Source organism: Protopterus annectens, chromosome 5.part0 (genome assembly GCF_019279795.1).
Source record: "Protopterus annectens isolate FY-2018-M chromosome 5.part0, PAN1.0, whole genome shotgun sequence".
NCBI lineage: Eukaryota > Metazoa > Chordata > Ceratodontiformes > Protopteridae > Protopterus > Protopterus annectens.
Genome location: NC_056735.1, coordinates 251,512,503 through 251,529,650, shown reverse-complemented (window position 1 = coordinate 251,529,650; position 17,148 = coordinate 251,512,503). Strand labels below are relative to the sequence as shown.

The 17,148-nt window shown below is 42.3% G+C and overlaps 1 protein-coding gene across 2 annotated transcripts in view; it reads left to right on the top strand.

The window, feature by feature from the left end:
* Positions 1-17,148, top strand: part of TRIM3 (tripartite motif containing 3) — a 1,155,987-nt gene that overhangs the window by 183,036 nt on the left and 955,803 nt on the right. The window lies entirely within an intron of this gene.

Genomic DNA, 17,148 nt, shown 5'->3' with positions numbered 1-17,148 from the left:
ATATTCATTATGGGGTGACAGGAGTGAAGCCTCTTGCTTTGAAGGGGCTGTAACAAACTTTGCTATCCTTATGAAAAAAGTGTTGATGGTTGACTGGCCATTCAATAAACTGAGTTTGAACATTTGGCTTTTGCTGAAAAAGTGTCTTATGTAGTTCACATATATCACCTTTGGAACATCAGTGCCTCAGAACTCGGCCTTTTGGCCTTCCTCTGGTTTTGACTTTGTAAGGAGGTTTAACTCATTAATGTCTACTGGCAGTTAGCTAATTGAGTAGTAATCCTGAGTACCAAAATGAAATACACCAGTGCCACAAGCCACATGACCACTTTATCACAACTGTTTTAAAAGATGTCACAGGTTTAACTAACCTATTAGTCACATGAATAAACCATTACCTAGGTTTAAAGTTCACTTGTCCGCTAAGATAAAAAAAGAAATAAAAGTTCAGTTATTTAAAATGAAAACAAAGCACATGTTCTTTGTGTTTCACTGTTGCAGTCATCACATTTGGGTTATCTGTTTGCAGTAGCCCTCAGTCGGCCTGATTATCAAAGTCTTGGGTCCTGCGTCAGTTGCTGTCTCATCTTCCATGATTTCATGTAGTCAGGGGTATAAAGCATGCAGCCAATGCCATTACATCAGTCTTTCTTGCCGTGCGGTGCCCGAGCAGAAGCAGTTCGCAAGTGCTGGTTGGCTGACTCCTGAAATTTTCGTTTTCGAGTTTCAGAACCGAAGTCTTCAACTAAAGCTAAGTACCCTGTTGGGGAAACGTTTACTTGTTCTAAACCGATGTCAGTAAAAATCAGTAACTGTATTTCTTGTGGAAAGCAAATACCTCATAAAGATTTTCATTTATACTGTAATCCTTGCCTAGGCCCTGACCACAATATACCTCGCTGTCGGTTTTGTGCCTTATTTAAGCAACGAACTATCCGTCATTGGTATACTTACGCTTCTAAATATTTTGGTACTCGGTTCAATTATCCAGATATGTCTTCGGTAAGCCATCCGACTACCGACATTCTGAAAAAATGCAAAGATAAAGACAGAGATATGCCGCCTAGGTCCAAAGCTGCCAACGACGCTTCTCCTAAGCCAGTCGCCAGTTCACCAGTACTCAGTGAGGTGCTTTTGCAGCCCCAGGTACTCGCTATTTTAGATTCACAGGCCTCTACTGAAAGTCATTCGGAGTCCGGTATGCCGTGAGATGCAACTGTGAAACCTGCAGATGTCTCTATCTTGGATGGGTCCGGAGCCGTTGTGCAGGCACCGGCTTCTGAGGGTGTATTCAGGCCTACTGACTTGCACATTAATCTTCTTCTTCAAGGCCAAAAACTTGAACCATGCCTAGAAAACCGATGCCCAGACAGCATAGTCAGGCCTCTATGCCTAAAAAACAAATGATAAGAATGGCTGAAGGCCTTATTACTTTAATCAGGGGAAGCCAACCTTCCCCTTCTAAGAGACCTAGGACTGAATTTGTTTATGATACTTCTGACCAGGATTCTGACATTTCTGTTTCCTCTGATGACCAGGATTTACCCTTATCTACCTATGAGGATTCTGATGCAGAGGACTCTGTTCCCTCTGCTTCCCCCCAGAGGATTTTTCTTTTGGTGAAACCTTGTATACTCTTAGGGAGCAAGATTACTCTGATTCTAAAAAGAGGCTTAGGGATTTCTTACTCCTGCCTCAACACAGGCCTTTAGCTATCCCTCCTGTACTACACATTGTTGATGATGCCTTTTCGGAATCTACCTTGGCCCCTGACTTTTTACCTCCTACTACCAGAAAACCTGATAGATGTTACAGGGTTCCTGACTCTCACAAGTTTCTTTTTAAAAATCCTACTGTGGATTCTGAGACCATTTCACAGGGACCCAAGGGCATTAAGGCTACTACTGCCAAAAACCCTACCCCTTCTGATAGAGACTCCAGGATACTGGATAGATGGGGTAAAAAGGTGTACACTTCTGCAACCTTGGCCAGTAGGGCCTTAAACTGTCAGTTTCATATGTTAAAGTATCAAAAACTTATTATTGGATTGCTTAAACAGAAAATGATGTTGATTCCTGACTGTGCTGTAAATAAGGATTTACAGGATTTAATGCATTCTGCTAAACAGGTTGGAAAACATACTTTGCAATGTGGTTTTGATTCACTAGAGGAATCTTGCAGGGCTGCTGTCACTGGGTCTGTACTTAGAAGGCATGCTTGGCTTAAGGAGCAATCTTTGCCAGATGATGTTAAAGCTAAATTGCTGGAAGCTCTCTTAAATCAGGACCGCCTGTTTGGCAACAAAGCAAAAGAAATTCTTAAAAAGATGGAGGAAAATGCTAAATCTATGCAACCTGTTAAAGATTTCCTACAAGTACAGCCTCCAAGATTTAGTAGGCATTGGCCCTCTAAGAATAGGTCCTTTCCTGTCTCTTCTAGACCTTCTCAGTCCAAACCCAGAACCAGCAGAACACCCAGGCTTCAGTCCCAGGGTATGAACAGGACTAAGCAGTGGCGAGCTCCCACTCCAAAATCAGGGAGTAGTAAGACTCCCCTCTATGGTAAGCTGTCTCAATGACTTAACTTTAAAATTTCCAAGCACTTCTCAACTGACTGCTCCTTTAGGGGGAAAGATTGCTCTGCAGGCCAAAAACTGGGAACTCATTACCCAGGACAAATGGGTTTTAAACATAGTTTCCCCAAGGATATAGATTTCACTTCCACACGTTACCAACTCCAAACGTTTGGCCAGATCTACCCCCAAATCAGTGGGCAGAGGCTCAAAAGCAAGTGCTCTCTCTCTTAAGCATAAAGGCTATTCTGACTGTACCAGAAGAGGAAAAGGAACAAGGTTTCTACTCAAGACTTTTCCTGGTACCCAGAAAAGACAATTCATGACGTCCTATCCTGGACCTTTCTGTCTTAAACACCTTTTTGGTGATTCCAAAATTCAAGATGCTAACTCTTCACCAGTTGCTTCCTATGCTAGGCAAAGATGCCTGGTTGACAACACTGGATTTAAAGGAAGCCTACCTGCACATTCCAATCAGAGAATCTTGCAGAAGATACCTACGCTTCAAAGCAGGCTACATGCACTATCAGTTCTCTGCACTGCCCTTACCTTATCTACTGTGCCCAGGGTATTCACAAAGTGCCTAGCTCCAGTCATTGCATTTTGCAAGCAAAGAAATATTCAAATATACCTATACCTGGACGATTGTCTAACTGAGGCAGAAAGCCAGGACATATTCTTGAATCATCTGGCATTTGTACAAAAGGTGCTAACTTATCTGGGGTACACCATAAACGAAAAGAAATCACATCTTGTACCCTGTCAACAAATTATATTCCTGGGAGCAAGCTTGAACACAACTTCCCAGATGGCTTTCCTCACGCCAGAGAAACAAATTCATTTGACAACTTACTTCAAATTAATGGCCACAAAGACCCTGCTATATCTGCAAGGCAAATACTGAAAGCCTTGGGGTTCATGGCCTCCTGCATTCTTCTAATTCCATATGCAAGACTGCATATGAGGAAACTACAATGGTATCTAAAAAGCCTATGGTGTCAACATTCTCAGGATCTAGAAGCAGTGATTCCTATCATACCTTGCCTATGGTTAAAGTTCCTTTGGTGGGCAGAGGCCTGCCACATAAACAAGGGACTGCCATTCACTCTACCCCCTGCCGCCCAAACCCTAACAACAGACGCATCAGACTATGCATGGGGAGCTCACCTGGCAGGGAAGTGTATTCAGGACAAATGGAACCCAAGTCACATGCACCTGCATATCAATCAAAAACAAATGTTAGCTGTACAGAATGCTCTTGACAGCCTTCAAGGACCACATTCTTCCAGGACAAGTCATGGTAAAGACCTTCAGGGACCACATTCTTCCAGGACAAGTCATGGTAAAGACGGACAGCACCACTGTTATGTGGTACATAAACAAGCAAGGGAGTACCCATTTTTACCCCCTCTGCAGACTAGCCATGGCTCTGTAGAACACAGCCTTGAGCTACCAAGTGCATCAACAGGCTCAATTCCTGCCAGGAAAGCTAAATACACTGGCAGACAAACTAAGCAGAAATCTCATGGACCCACATGAGTGGAAAATGGTATCAAAGACTTTCAACATGTTGATAAACAAATGGGGGAGCCCAGCTATAGACCCGTTTGCTTCCCCCCAGAACTACCAATTGGACAAATTCTGCACAAGGACTCCCCACAAACAAGCTTGGAAAGTGGATGCTCTGTCCTTCAGCTGGAAAAATCTATCAATTTATGCCTTTCCCCCTCTGCTTCTCCTCTGCAAAGTACTACTAAAGATCAAACAGGACAAACCAAGGATGATGCTGATTGCACCAGACTGGCCACACCAACACTGGTACCCCCTCTTGCACAGTGTGTCACTGCTGGCTCTGTGGCACCTGCCTCAGACCCTACCCTGCTGTCACAGCAGGAGAGCCAGATTCTGCACCCTCAGCTTCAAACCCTGAACCTGGCAGCCTGGCTAATTACCTAATCTCTCCATTACCATCCCTCAGTAAACAAGTGTTGGATGTCATTTTGGAGGCAAGGAGGCCTAGTACTAGAAAATCATATGCTGAAAAATGGAAAAGATTCTGTGCCTGGAACCAAACTCAAGGGATAGACACAGCAGTGCCCAACTTACCTCAGAATCTTCAATACGTAACTGAGATGCTTCACAAGGGCCTTTCTTTTTCCTCCATCAAAATTCATGCCTCAGCCATTTCAGCTCACTCCAACCCAGAACCACCCCTCTTCTTTCATCCACTGCTCAAACAATTCCTCAGAGGGGCCAAAAACTGACCACCCAGGAGAGCCCCAACTCCAGCCTGGGACCTTAACTCTGTATTGAAAAAACTCCCTCTGCCTCCTTTTGAGCCAGCTGCAAGTGCAGAGTTAAAATTCCTTTTTTGGAAAACTGCCTTCCTTTTTAGCAATCACTTCAGCAAGAAGGGTATCTGAATTAGAGGCCCTTATGGCAGTGGAGCCTTTCCTCATCTTTCATGTGGAAAGGGTGTCCCTCAGGACTAATCCTTCCTTCATGCCCAAGGTGGTATCCAGTGTGGCTCTTAATCAGTCCATTCATTTGCCAACCTTCTTTTCTAATCCACAGAACAAAGGGGAACGGATACTGCACTCTTTGGACGTGCACAGACAACTTAGATTTTACTTGGACAGGACTAAACCTCAAAGGAAAGCTGAACAACTGCTGGTGGCATTTGCTGCACGGGCAGAGGGGAAGGCTATTTCAAAGCAAACCATTTCTAAATAGATAGGTCATTGCATTCATTTCTGCTATAAGCACCATGGAAAACCTATCCCACAGGGGATTAGACCCCATTCAACCAGGGCTGCATCTACCGCTACAGCCTTTCTCAGAGGTGTCCTTACCAGGGACATCATAGAAGCTGCTACCTGGAGTTCTGTACATACTTTCACCAAGCATTACCATTTGCCAAGTTTCTCTAAATCCAAAGTTGGCTTTGCCACTGCAGTCTTGCAGGGGCCTTATAGGTGATCCTAATGCTATTTAAATTCCTCCTCCCAGCCTTAGCTTTGGGAATCTACCCAAATGTGATGACTGCAACAGTGAAACATGAAGAACATAGTACAGTTGTGTACACTTACAATAAATGTAGATGTTCGAGGGCATTCACTGTTGCAGTCCTGGTTACCCTCCCTCCAGCCCCCCTGATTTCTTTTGGCTATACCTCTACTTTCCTTTACCATGCTTAAAAGCTTTTTGATGTATTTGCTTTTTTATTGGAGGTATACCATTATGTGTGTGTGTGTGTGTGTGTGTGTGTGTGTGTGTGTGTGTGTGTGTGTGTGTGTGTGTGTGTGTGTATGTATGTATATATATATATATATATATATATATATATATATATATATATATATTTAATTGCTTCCCATTAGGGGGGCACCTGACATCTTGGGCAAGAAAAACTGATGTAATGGCATCGGCTGCATGCTTTATACCCCTGACTGACGTCATGGAAGATGAGACAGCAACTGATGCAGGACCCAAGACTTTGATAATCAGGCCGACTGAGGGCTACTTGCAAGCAGATAACCCAAATGTGATGACTGCAACAGTGAATACACTCAAACATCTACATTTATGGTAAGTGTACACAACTGTACTTTCTTAATTATAAAAGTAACATTCTGATAGAAAAAAAATATATTTTTGTTGACATTCCATCATTTCAAGAAACCTGGCAATTAAAAACAAGTAAATGTTTATAGAAAACATGTGTAATACAATAGAAGTTCCACCACAGGACAGCACAACCAGGACCACAGACAATCCAGCTACCAGGAGCAGCACCTTCACAGAGACCAGTTTCTTCAGGAAGACCAGTATCAACAGCACAGACATCAACCACCACACCAATACCAAAGCCAGCACCAGTACCAGAACAAGAACAACGACCACCACCAGAGCCCCAGAGCTTGTCCCTCTTACCAGGTTCTCCCATATCACAGCCACAGCGAGGAATACTACTACAACCCACCGAGATTCCAGAAAGCAGAGGAGGAATTCCAGAGGTCTCATACTCTATCCATGAACTCCCAAGGAGACAGGAGAACCAAACAATGGACAGGGGTGAGAGAAATACAATACCTGGGCAATCCCGACTACAACCAAGGTCCCAGGCTCAGACGGAGGAACCAGCCACAATAAGAGGTACAATAATGGGTGCCACAATAACAGGTGCTCCACTTATCTGGAACCACTATGTTAAAACACTGACTGAAGAGGAAAAAAGTGTGCTGTCCAAAGGACTTACTTTTGTACCAAGTTGCAGGAGTGAGGTTGCTCAGGTACTGACAGACCTTAAAATGTTTGTGAGGATGCTCAACTTAAGAGTACAGTTTCATGGCAAAAGTAATGACATTGAAAATAAGCCTATTGATGAAACTATAAAAAGGCCTAGCAGCGAATCATTTTAAATCGAGTTGCTGGCTACTGAGACTTGTCTGCATATATCAACTGGACACAAGCTGATTTAAGTATAATTTTCTGCACTTATTTAAGATGTGAGTCAGTAAATATTGTGTGTCTTTGATTCAGTCCAGTTTTCAGGTTATTGCTGAATCCAGGGCTGTGCTACAAGTTACTGTGTTGCCATTACCTTACTTGGATAAAAGGAAGTTTCTTTGTTCCCCTGTGAGAGAGGGGAGCTTTGAGCAGCCTATCTGTCCCTGGAGGAGTGGTTTCAGTCCAGAAGTTAGTAGTTTATTGGCCATTTTGGGCTAATTTCTATCTCTTTCACTTCCCTGCTGTAAAAACTTAATTTGAACAGTTTTTACGCTTGTATTCCGCTCAGCAAGTGCCTTCCAGGTGTTCTGCAGAGTCTACAGCAGCAGAGAGACAAAAGAGTGATTTTGGAGTGATTAAGTATCACTTTTCTGCTTTTCTTGCTGTCTTACCTAATTCCGCCTAAAACGCCAGTTTTTTTAGTGAATCTTTGATTTAAAAAGTTTGTTATTGTATACAACTCCACACAGCTCCTCATGGTGTCCTGCAGAGTGATACAGGCAACAGAGAGACGTTTCCAGATTTAAGTATTTTTTTCTCTGTTTTTTTTTGCTCCGACTACCTTTTCCCGCCTAAAAAGCGAATTTCTAACTGATCTGTGCTTTAAAAAGTTTAAATTGCATTTGCCTTCTGCTTTTTACAGTTTTTGCACTCGTTTTATATCAATTTATGTTATTTTTGTATTGTATAACTGTTGTAGGCTACACACTAAAGTGCGCTAGCCTATTTATAGCATTTACAGTGTTTTCTGCTGTTTCCTGAAAAAAACAAACAAAAAAAATTCTCTTTTCCCGCCTTTGCTGAACCAGATTAGTCCAGATTTCAGGTTTTGCTGAATTCCGGACTGTGGTATAGTTTCCTGTGTTGCCCATATCCTTACTTGGATAGGAGGAAGCTTCTCTGTTTACCAGTGAGAGTGGGGAGCTTTGAGCAGCCTATCTGTCCCTGGAGGAGTGGTCTCAGCCCTGAAACTAGTAGCTTATTGGCCATTTTGGGTCAATTCCTATCTGTTTCAGTTTCCCTGCTTTAAAACCTGCATTTGCGCGTTTTTGCGTCAGTATACAACTCTGCACAGCTCCTCGTGGTGTCCTGCAAGAGTGATACAGGCAACAGAGAGACCCAAGAGAGACTTTTCCAGATTTAAGTATTTTTTCTCTGTTTTTTTGTTCTGACTGCCTTTTCTTGCCTAAAAAGTGGATTTTTAACTGATCTGTGCTTTAAAAAGTTTAAATTGCATTTGCCTTCTGCTTTTTACAGTTTTTGCACTTGTTGTATATCAATTTAAGTCATTTTTGTATTGTATAACTGTTGTAGGCTACACACTAAAGTGTGCTAGCCTGTTTATAGCATTTACAGTGTTTTCAGTGTGTTTTTCTGCTGTTTCCTGAAAAAAAAAACAAAAAAAATATATATTCTCTTTTCCCGCCTTTGCTGAAATAGATTAGTCCAGATTTCAGGTTTTGCTGAATTACGGACTGTGGTATAGCTTCCTGTGTTGCCCATATCCTTACTTGGATAGGAGGAAGCTTCTCTGTTCACCAGTGAGAGTGGGGAGCTTTGAGCAGCCTATCTGTCCCTGGAGGCGTGGTCTCAGCCCTGAAACTAGTAGCTAATTGGCCATTTTGGGTCAATTCCTATCTCTTTCAGTTTCCCTGCTTTAAAACCTGCATTTGCGTGGTTTTGCATGATTTTGCGCATAGCGTAGCATCGGGCAGCGCCGCTTAAATGGGTTTAAACTATTCCCAGCTCCACAAGGTCTGCTCTTCACTTTTTCCCTTAGACCTGTTCTAAATCTCAAAGTAAGCACTCTATTTTTATTCTAAAGCCCTGCAGTTGCTCGTATAAGTAATCTTATAAGTAAGAACTAATAAACTAAAGCACTACACCCTCTTTTACTCCCTTTAAGTACTTGGCTCCCTATTGGTCCTTTTTGATTAGTCAAAAAGTAGTTCCTTATGCTATTCTGGCATGTCCAAAAGTCAGTTTCGGGTTTACTCTCAAGTCCAGCTGGTGAATCTGAGAATCTTGAGGCAATGTTACAACTGCCTTATGTACACAGACCACCCTCTCCTCCTCCCAACAAGCTCAAATATATGTGAAAGATGCAACTGTATAGCCAAACTGGAGGCTGGGCTCTCTCAACCCAGTACTGGCGCAGTCAGTCAGGAGGAGAAGGTAACCACACACACCACAAATCCAGTCTCACATAGACCTATCGCAACAGCAATCCAAACACATAAACACACAAAAACATACTCAGAGGCTCTAAATAAAAATCTGCCCAAGCAGCAGAGACCTCCAAAGCAGACTTCCAAGCAACCGCTACCTCACAACAATACCCACGTATCACATAGTTTACAAAGTCAGTGTGCCACACAGTCACAGCCCTTAAGACTAAACAACACACCTAATACACTTGTAATAGGTGACTCTATTGTCAGACACACTTATGTCCCACTCACCAGGCTGAACAAGGAGAAGGTCACTGTAAGCTGCCTGTCGGGTGCCAGGATCTGCCACATAACACAAGCACTCAGGTCACTCCAAAGCAAGTACAAATATGACTCCGTCATTGTCCATGCTGGTGTGAATGACCTGAGATGTACCTCCCTGGACTATATGAAAAGAGACATAGAGGAGCTCTCTGATCATGTAGCCCAGGCCGGTATGACCCTGACCTTGAATAGCATCTTACCCTCACCAAGAATGATGCAAAGTATAAAGACAAAATGATCAATTTTAACAACTGGCTAAAGTATTGGTGTCATTCAAAGGGGATCCAGTGTCTGTCAGCCTGGGATGACATGCTCGACAAGCCACGTTGCTTCGCTAGAGACGGCTTGCACCTGTCACCCCTGGGCTTTCTAAGGCTCTTGCCACCCCCATAGTGCCTTTTTTAGGCAAGGCTCAAAAGACAAACCCATCTCCATAGACAACACAAGGAAAAAGAAACTAAGGGTAATGCTGCTCAACCCCAGAAGTCTAAACCTCAAGATGCACGCACTCAAGGCTCTCCTCAGTATGGAGAATATCGATATCTGTGCAGTAACAGAAACCTGGTTCAAGGTTCCCGAGAGCACCCCAGCACTACCAGGTTATACCTCATACCATGCTTTTCGGCCCCAAAACTCAGACAGAATCACAAAAAGAGGGGGAGTATCCATATTCATCAAAGATACCCACACCTCCATGTTAGTGGTACTGCACGAAGCATCGGAGACCATCCATGTGCAACAAACAGTGGGCAAAACTGCCTTTCAGTTTGTAGCCTGCTACAGACCACCCTCCCAAACTCGGGAACCCCACTCGGCTTTCCTGAGAACACTGGAGAATATGAAGGTGTCTCCAAACACCATCATATTGGGTGACTTCAATTACCCAAACATAGACTGGGAGCAGTACTCAAGCCCCAACACCCTCGCCCAATGGTTCCTAGAATTTATAAACTCAAATGCTATGGAACAACTGGTCACCACTCCCACAAGAGGGGAAAACATATTGGACCTGATCATCACCAACATGGGGACTCTATGTTCCATACCAGAGGTATACCCCTCATTGGTAAGATCTGACCATAAATGAATCTCACTGGACATCCATATCCTGTCCCCACCCCCAGCCAAGGAAACCACGGTGAAGAACTTCTCAAAAGCAAACTTCACACTTCTCAAAACCAAAGTGGAATCCTTCAAAGCCCCCGGGCCAGTGGAAAATACAGCCCAAACCGCAGAATCCTTTACAAACGCATTCTATGGACACCTACAGGAATGCATGGATCATGCTATCCCAAATAAAACCAAGACTCACTCCTCCAAAGGCAGGAGACCTGTCTGGTGGACCTCAACCATAAATAAGTTATACAACAGAAGGAGGAAGCTACTACATGATAGAGCAAAATCCCAAAAAGAGAAGGCATCTCTGATCAGAACTAGCAAGAAACTACAATCCCTCATAAAATCATCTAACGCCAGCTTCAAAAGAAACATTGCACAAGATGCTAAAGATAATCACAAGGCCTTCTTTAGTTATGTCAGGAACCTGGGTGGCAACTCCCAGATATGCTCTGAGTTAGTGCAAAATGACAAAAAAATACACTGAACCCACAGACATTGCCGACATCCTGGCAGGCAGGTTCAGAGCAAACTTCTCCCCCCCTTTCCCCCCAAAAGAGAAAATGTCTATCCCAACAGAGTGTAGCCTCCCTGACATCACAGATGCACATGTGAGAGCTGCCCTCTCCAAAGCAAAAAACACAGCATCAATGGGACCGAACAGTGTCTCGGGCTGTGTCTTACACGAGCTCCAAGAAGAACTGAACCCTCACATAAAGTCACTGTTCAATCTCAGCCTTACTACAGGATATGTACCCAAGGAATGGCATACAGCAACAGTGGTCCCACTCCACAAAGGTGGTGCCACAACGGACCCCGGAAACTATCACCCTATAAGCCTGACTAGCCTGGTCTGCAAAGCTATGGAGCGTGTCATCATGGAACTCATAAACAAAAACATTGGGAACCTCCAAACACTGGATCCTACCCAATTCGGCTTTGTTAAGGGCAGATCTTGCCTCTTGAACCTGGTTGACTTCTTTGTAACAGTCACCAAGGCCATAGATGAAGGGAAGGTAGTCCACACAGCCTACCTGGACCTCGCAAAAGCCTTTGACACAATACCCCACTTGGGCATCATAAATAAGCTCACCAGCTTAAATATCAACCCCTATGTCACAAGATGGGTTACAAACTGGCTCAGGGATAGAACCCACATTGTCAGAATTGCAGGTGCCATGTCAGACTCTAAACCAGTTACAAGTGGCATCCCACAGGGCTCAGTCCTGGGACCTCTCTTGTTCGGTATATATTTCTCTGAGGTACAGGCTAACATGGGAGGACTATGGCTGACCAAGTTCATAGATGACTGCAAACTGGGTGCCACAATTGACTCGCCGACTGACACAAGCATCCTCCAAAAGGGTCTCACAGAGACGGATAACTGGTGCCAGAGCCATGGCCTAAAGCTAAATGCCAAAAAGTGCATAGTCATCCCCTTTGGGAAAAACAAAGTGCCCACAAATTACCACATAGGTGGTAATCCATTAAGTACGGAAGAAGTAATTAGGGATTTGGGGACCCAAGTAGATAGCAATCTCTCCTTTGACAATCACGTTGCCAAAGTGGTTAGAAAAACCTTCTATATAGCCCACCTTATCACGAAAGGGTTCACATCTAGATCAAGAGAGGTCATTGTGCCCCTTTACTCATCAGGCCCATAATTGAATACAATACCCCATTTGGGATGTACCTTGCCTGACACCTGCAGCAACTGGAAAGACCCCAAAAGTACCTCACCAAGAGGATCAAGGGACTCAAACAGATGCCCTACGCAGTTAGGCTAAAGAAACTTCAGCTATACTCAGTTGCTTACCGCCTACTCAGGGGCGATCTGTGCCTGAAGTATAAAGCCATGTCCAAACCAGAATTAATGGACATGCTCCACCTCAGGAAGTCCAAATCCCATAGAGCCACATGCTCCAGGGACTTAATCCTCAGCACAGAAATAAATAGGACATGCTGGAGGGACAGATTCATAGAGGCTCCCCTCACTCTGGAACAAAATCCCAATCCATGTTAGGCAGAGCTCCTCAATGACCCTCTTCAAGAGAAATCTTGACTAGTGGACAGGAGATCATAGGTTTACCCCTGGGATCTCTTCTGTGTCCCTACTAGACAGAGGCACAGTAAACTAACCTTAAAAGGGCTATCTTCTGTGACCTACTATACAGAGGCACAGTCAACTAATCTAAAAGGGTGGCGAAAGCCAAACACACTCTGGCTAGGCTTATAAATGCCCTAGGGCAGATAGCCTAGTATCAACCTATGAACCTTTGTTGAATTCATAATTTGTCAGTAACACAGTATTAATAGAAAACTGGCCTGCATTAAGCTGTAGTTGCTACATCAATTCTCTGTACTCTAATTTCAGTTCCTATGAGCCTCCCCTGGTTAGGTGACAACATGCTCCAAAACAACAAACAAAAAACTTGGAGTACTGTTTACACTGCACTGTGTCTAAAAAGTGCATTATTGTCATTTTGTTTTCTATATTGTGATTGTGTTGGTAAACATGGTTGTGTATGGTGCTTTGTTTTACCAACATAAAAATAGTGACATTAATCACATAAACATAAATAGACCACTCCTTTTTATGTCACATGTATGTTTTTCCATTAAATATTCGTTAATTTTGTAATGTGTTAAGCTTCAATTTTGACCCTGCATAGATGAGCTTACAGTGTCTACAGTGGTCACTGTTCCCTTTCTATTGCTTGTACCCTACAGTTCGCTTTTGGTACCTGTAATTCTATTTTTCTTTTATATTTGTATGTCTTTTATATGTAAAAGCTGGCTCTTCACCCAGTGTTTTTAGGGCTCCATCAGATCATCTAAATTTTTTTCCAACTCTCTTTCATGATACTTTTTATAGTGTTGGTATCAGGCCCATACCCGAGTACCATTGTTCTGCTGAAGTTACCACTGTTAATAGGTGCTTTTTTGTAGTTAACAGAACTGTTAAATGGTAGCCCTTCCCCAGGATTAATTAGTACTTCTTCCCCCTGCCTTCCAGGATTTTATCCCTTCATGTTGACAGATGACAGCCTCTCTTTAAAAGCATATCAAAATTGCAAGCTCATTTTTTTAATGAGGTGTGTTCTGAAATTATCTTAAAGGGTAGTAACTTTGAAAATCAAGATATGAATTAGAGAAGGCAGGCTTCCTGTAAATGGTCAAAACAAACATACCTGGTTCAGTGTTCTTACTGATGGTTATGTCTGGGTAGTTTTTTTTAACATGGGATATATTGTGAGAGAATTAAAAAAAGTGGTCCCATCTATGTATTCCAGAAAGTCCCTTCATGTCCCCTCACAGCCATTCCAAAAGATAAAAAATGCCATCCAAAAATATTACATGTATGTAAAATTACTTGAAAAAAGGAGAATTGAAAACATATTGTTGTTCTCAGTACCACATAATAAGATTGGGATGAAGGGGGCACATGCTGTCCCCGTAGCCACACCAGTCTGTTCAAAATACATGAAATTGTTATTCAAGATGGTTTCCATAAGTGCCATAAAAATATTAATATCCACATTGGAAATAAAATAACATGTTATGAGGATCTCATAGAACCATTTCAAACCTTTTATGTATGGGACGATAGAAAAGAAATCTATCAGATCTAAGGTGACAATGGTCCCTTCAACTAAAAATGGTTGCTGATTCAAATTACCTAAGAAGTCCCAAGAGTCTTTCAACATATATGGGTGGTTATCATGGAATACCTTCAGTCATCTGTCAAGGTAAACTGCCAGAGGGTATGTTGAGATCCTTCTGCAGACACTATGTGGCGAAGGGGAGGTCATTTATATTCTTATGCACTTGGGTGTCCTACAAAGTGTCTATATCACATCGTTGAACTTGTATAAGTTTGAACAGTGTAATATTGAGCCCAAAAGTCCAAAACGCAAAAATAGCGAAGCCACGGCACATTGATTTTTTCCCAGGGATTAAAACTGTGGGCCGTTTTCTGGCCTTTGCTATCTCACTGTGGTGCGATCTCGAAGTTTGTATATTTAAGTAGGGGGGTGTAGGAGGCACAGCCCCCCATGTTGGGGGATGTGGGGGCAAAGCCCCCCAGTTTAGTTTTAGTTTAAGGTTTATGGTTTTTTTTGTTAGGGAACAGTGATTTTTTTTTCCTGGGAAAGAAATCGCTGTTCTGTGTGTTCGTTGTTGTAAGGTTTCGGACTTTTGGGTTTGATATTACAAAGTTTAAACTTATACAAGTTCGACGATGTGATATAGACCCATACCACAAATTGGAGGTGTCATAGGCTGTACTAATACTAAAAACGTATACATGTCTGGGGTAATGGCATGTCACAGCAGGCTGGATCATGACTGCATAGAGCTGTGAGCCAAAAAAGAAAATTAAATGTGAGAAACATCTTTTCAGCTGAACAAGAAATCCACCTTTCTGCATTTTTTGCTCAGCTGAAGTTATTTTTTTACATTTAATGTGCTATGGTAGGGCATCAAATACCACAAATTCAATACTGGATTTACAGTGAAGCAAAAGTGCTGTGCTGTGTGCAGTCTGCCTTTCAAGTATCTTTCAGTTTGCCTTTCTAGGACTTTCAGCTTAAATGGGACAAGGCAGCCCACTCAGCTAGTGCTACATGTATGACTAACATCACAATGAGATCACCACTGTTACTTGGGATGCTTCCCAACAGTTACATACTGCAGAAGACCTCCAAGGTCACATATAACAGAGATATACTCATTATATAACCTGATCTACAAGGAAGCTTTCTGTAGTGTTTCCTTATTAATTTCCCTCTTTATCTGGGCTACCTGTCCATCCTGCTTCTGTGGATGTCATGCAGATGTATAATTATCTATCCTTGTGTTTCTGCATTTTTGTTTCTGTCTTGCGGAGTATACTTGTTTAGTGCATGGAGGTTGAAACTGGCAGTGCTTTAGGTGGGTGCACTCTTCTAGTGCTGGAAGTGACACCACAACATGTACCATCCGGGGGCACTGTACAAACTTGGGAGGGAAAGACAATTTTGAATGGTGCTGAGATGGGGATGTCAAAGGCAAGGGCATCAGAAAATAAAATCTCAGCAGTTACTCATTGCTGAAGGCCTCCTCACCAGCCTCTTGGTGTGGTGAGTATGTATCTCTTTGTTAACCAATTTCATATGTGTTGACTAGGTAACTAGACAGGAACAGAGACCCTGTTCAACCAGTAATATTTCTGTCAGATTTGATATTTACAAATACAGCTCTTTGGTGGGTTATTCAAAAAGCAAAAAAAAAAAAAAAAAAATCATATAATAATAAATGTGATTTCAGTTAAATGTATTATCATCTGATTTTGTATGCCTGAAAACAAATATAAATAAGCAGAAAGGCTAAAGCTCACCTAATGCCAAAGTTGGTAAGGAAATAGACAAAACTGTGATTATTGCTAATTGTAAACTAACACTGTGATTCAGTGGTAAGAGCTCAGTATCACTGCTTCAGAGTCCAAGGTTCAATTCTGACCCCTTTTCATTGTTTCTGTGCAGAGTTGGCATGCTGTGCCTATATCTGCAAGGCTTTCCATACACTAAACTGCTTATATAATTAACTGCTATATTTCTATGGTTCATCAGAAGTCACATTACAGAATCTCAGCAGAAAAACTCACATTGCACCAGTTAAGTACACACAAACTTGAAAGACATGTAGTTGAGCATATGGCAATACAAACAAATGCAAAATCAAAAAAGTAAGCATTTTCCTGGGGTGGGTCTTTTTCCACACACACCCGTTTTTTTGTTCATGCTCCAAGACCTCTGTACCTTGAAAAAAGTGTTCATTGGCATGTGGTATGAAGCTTGTGCCTGTCTTTCTTGTGGAGGTTGAAAGATTAGAGCACCTATTAAACAGACATATGTGCACAATAGGATTTTGCTTGTATGTGCCTCCAACAACAGTGACATGAACAATAAAAAGTCTAGAGGTTAAGCTTGAACAACAGATGTATGAGCCTGAATCATAAGAGCACCTCACCATCACTTTGTGGCCGGCATCATGGCTGAAAAGGATCCAGGAACGGGACAACCACTTATATGGTTAACAAATGATAAAAAAATAAATGAATGCATGTATGTATGTTGGCCATGTTTCTGGCATCTCCTCGATACTTTTCAGACATAATTCTATTTTATCAATCCCAGAATAAATGACTCATCTTTCCAGCATTGTTAAACACACTTAGGGTAAACAAAAGTATAAATCTGGCACTGTAAAGGAGTAAGTCACCAACGAGGTAGGGAGCTAGACAAAATATATGAATGTATGTGTAACTGTGACATAAGCAGATTGTTTGAAATCACATAATACTAGAGCAGTAGCCATTTTCTGCATGAATGGTGCTTTTTTAATATGTATTGACAGTGTTCTTATGACAGTAAAATACTTGCATGTGCAAGTAAATCAGGAAAAAAATACAGGAAG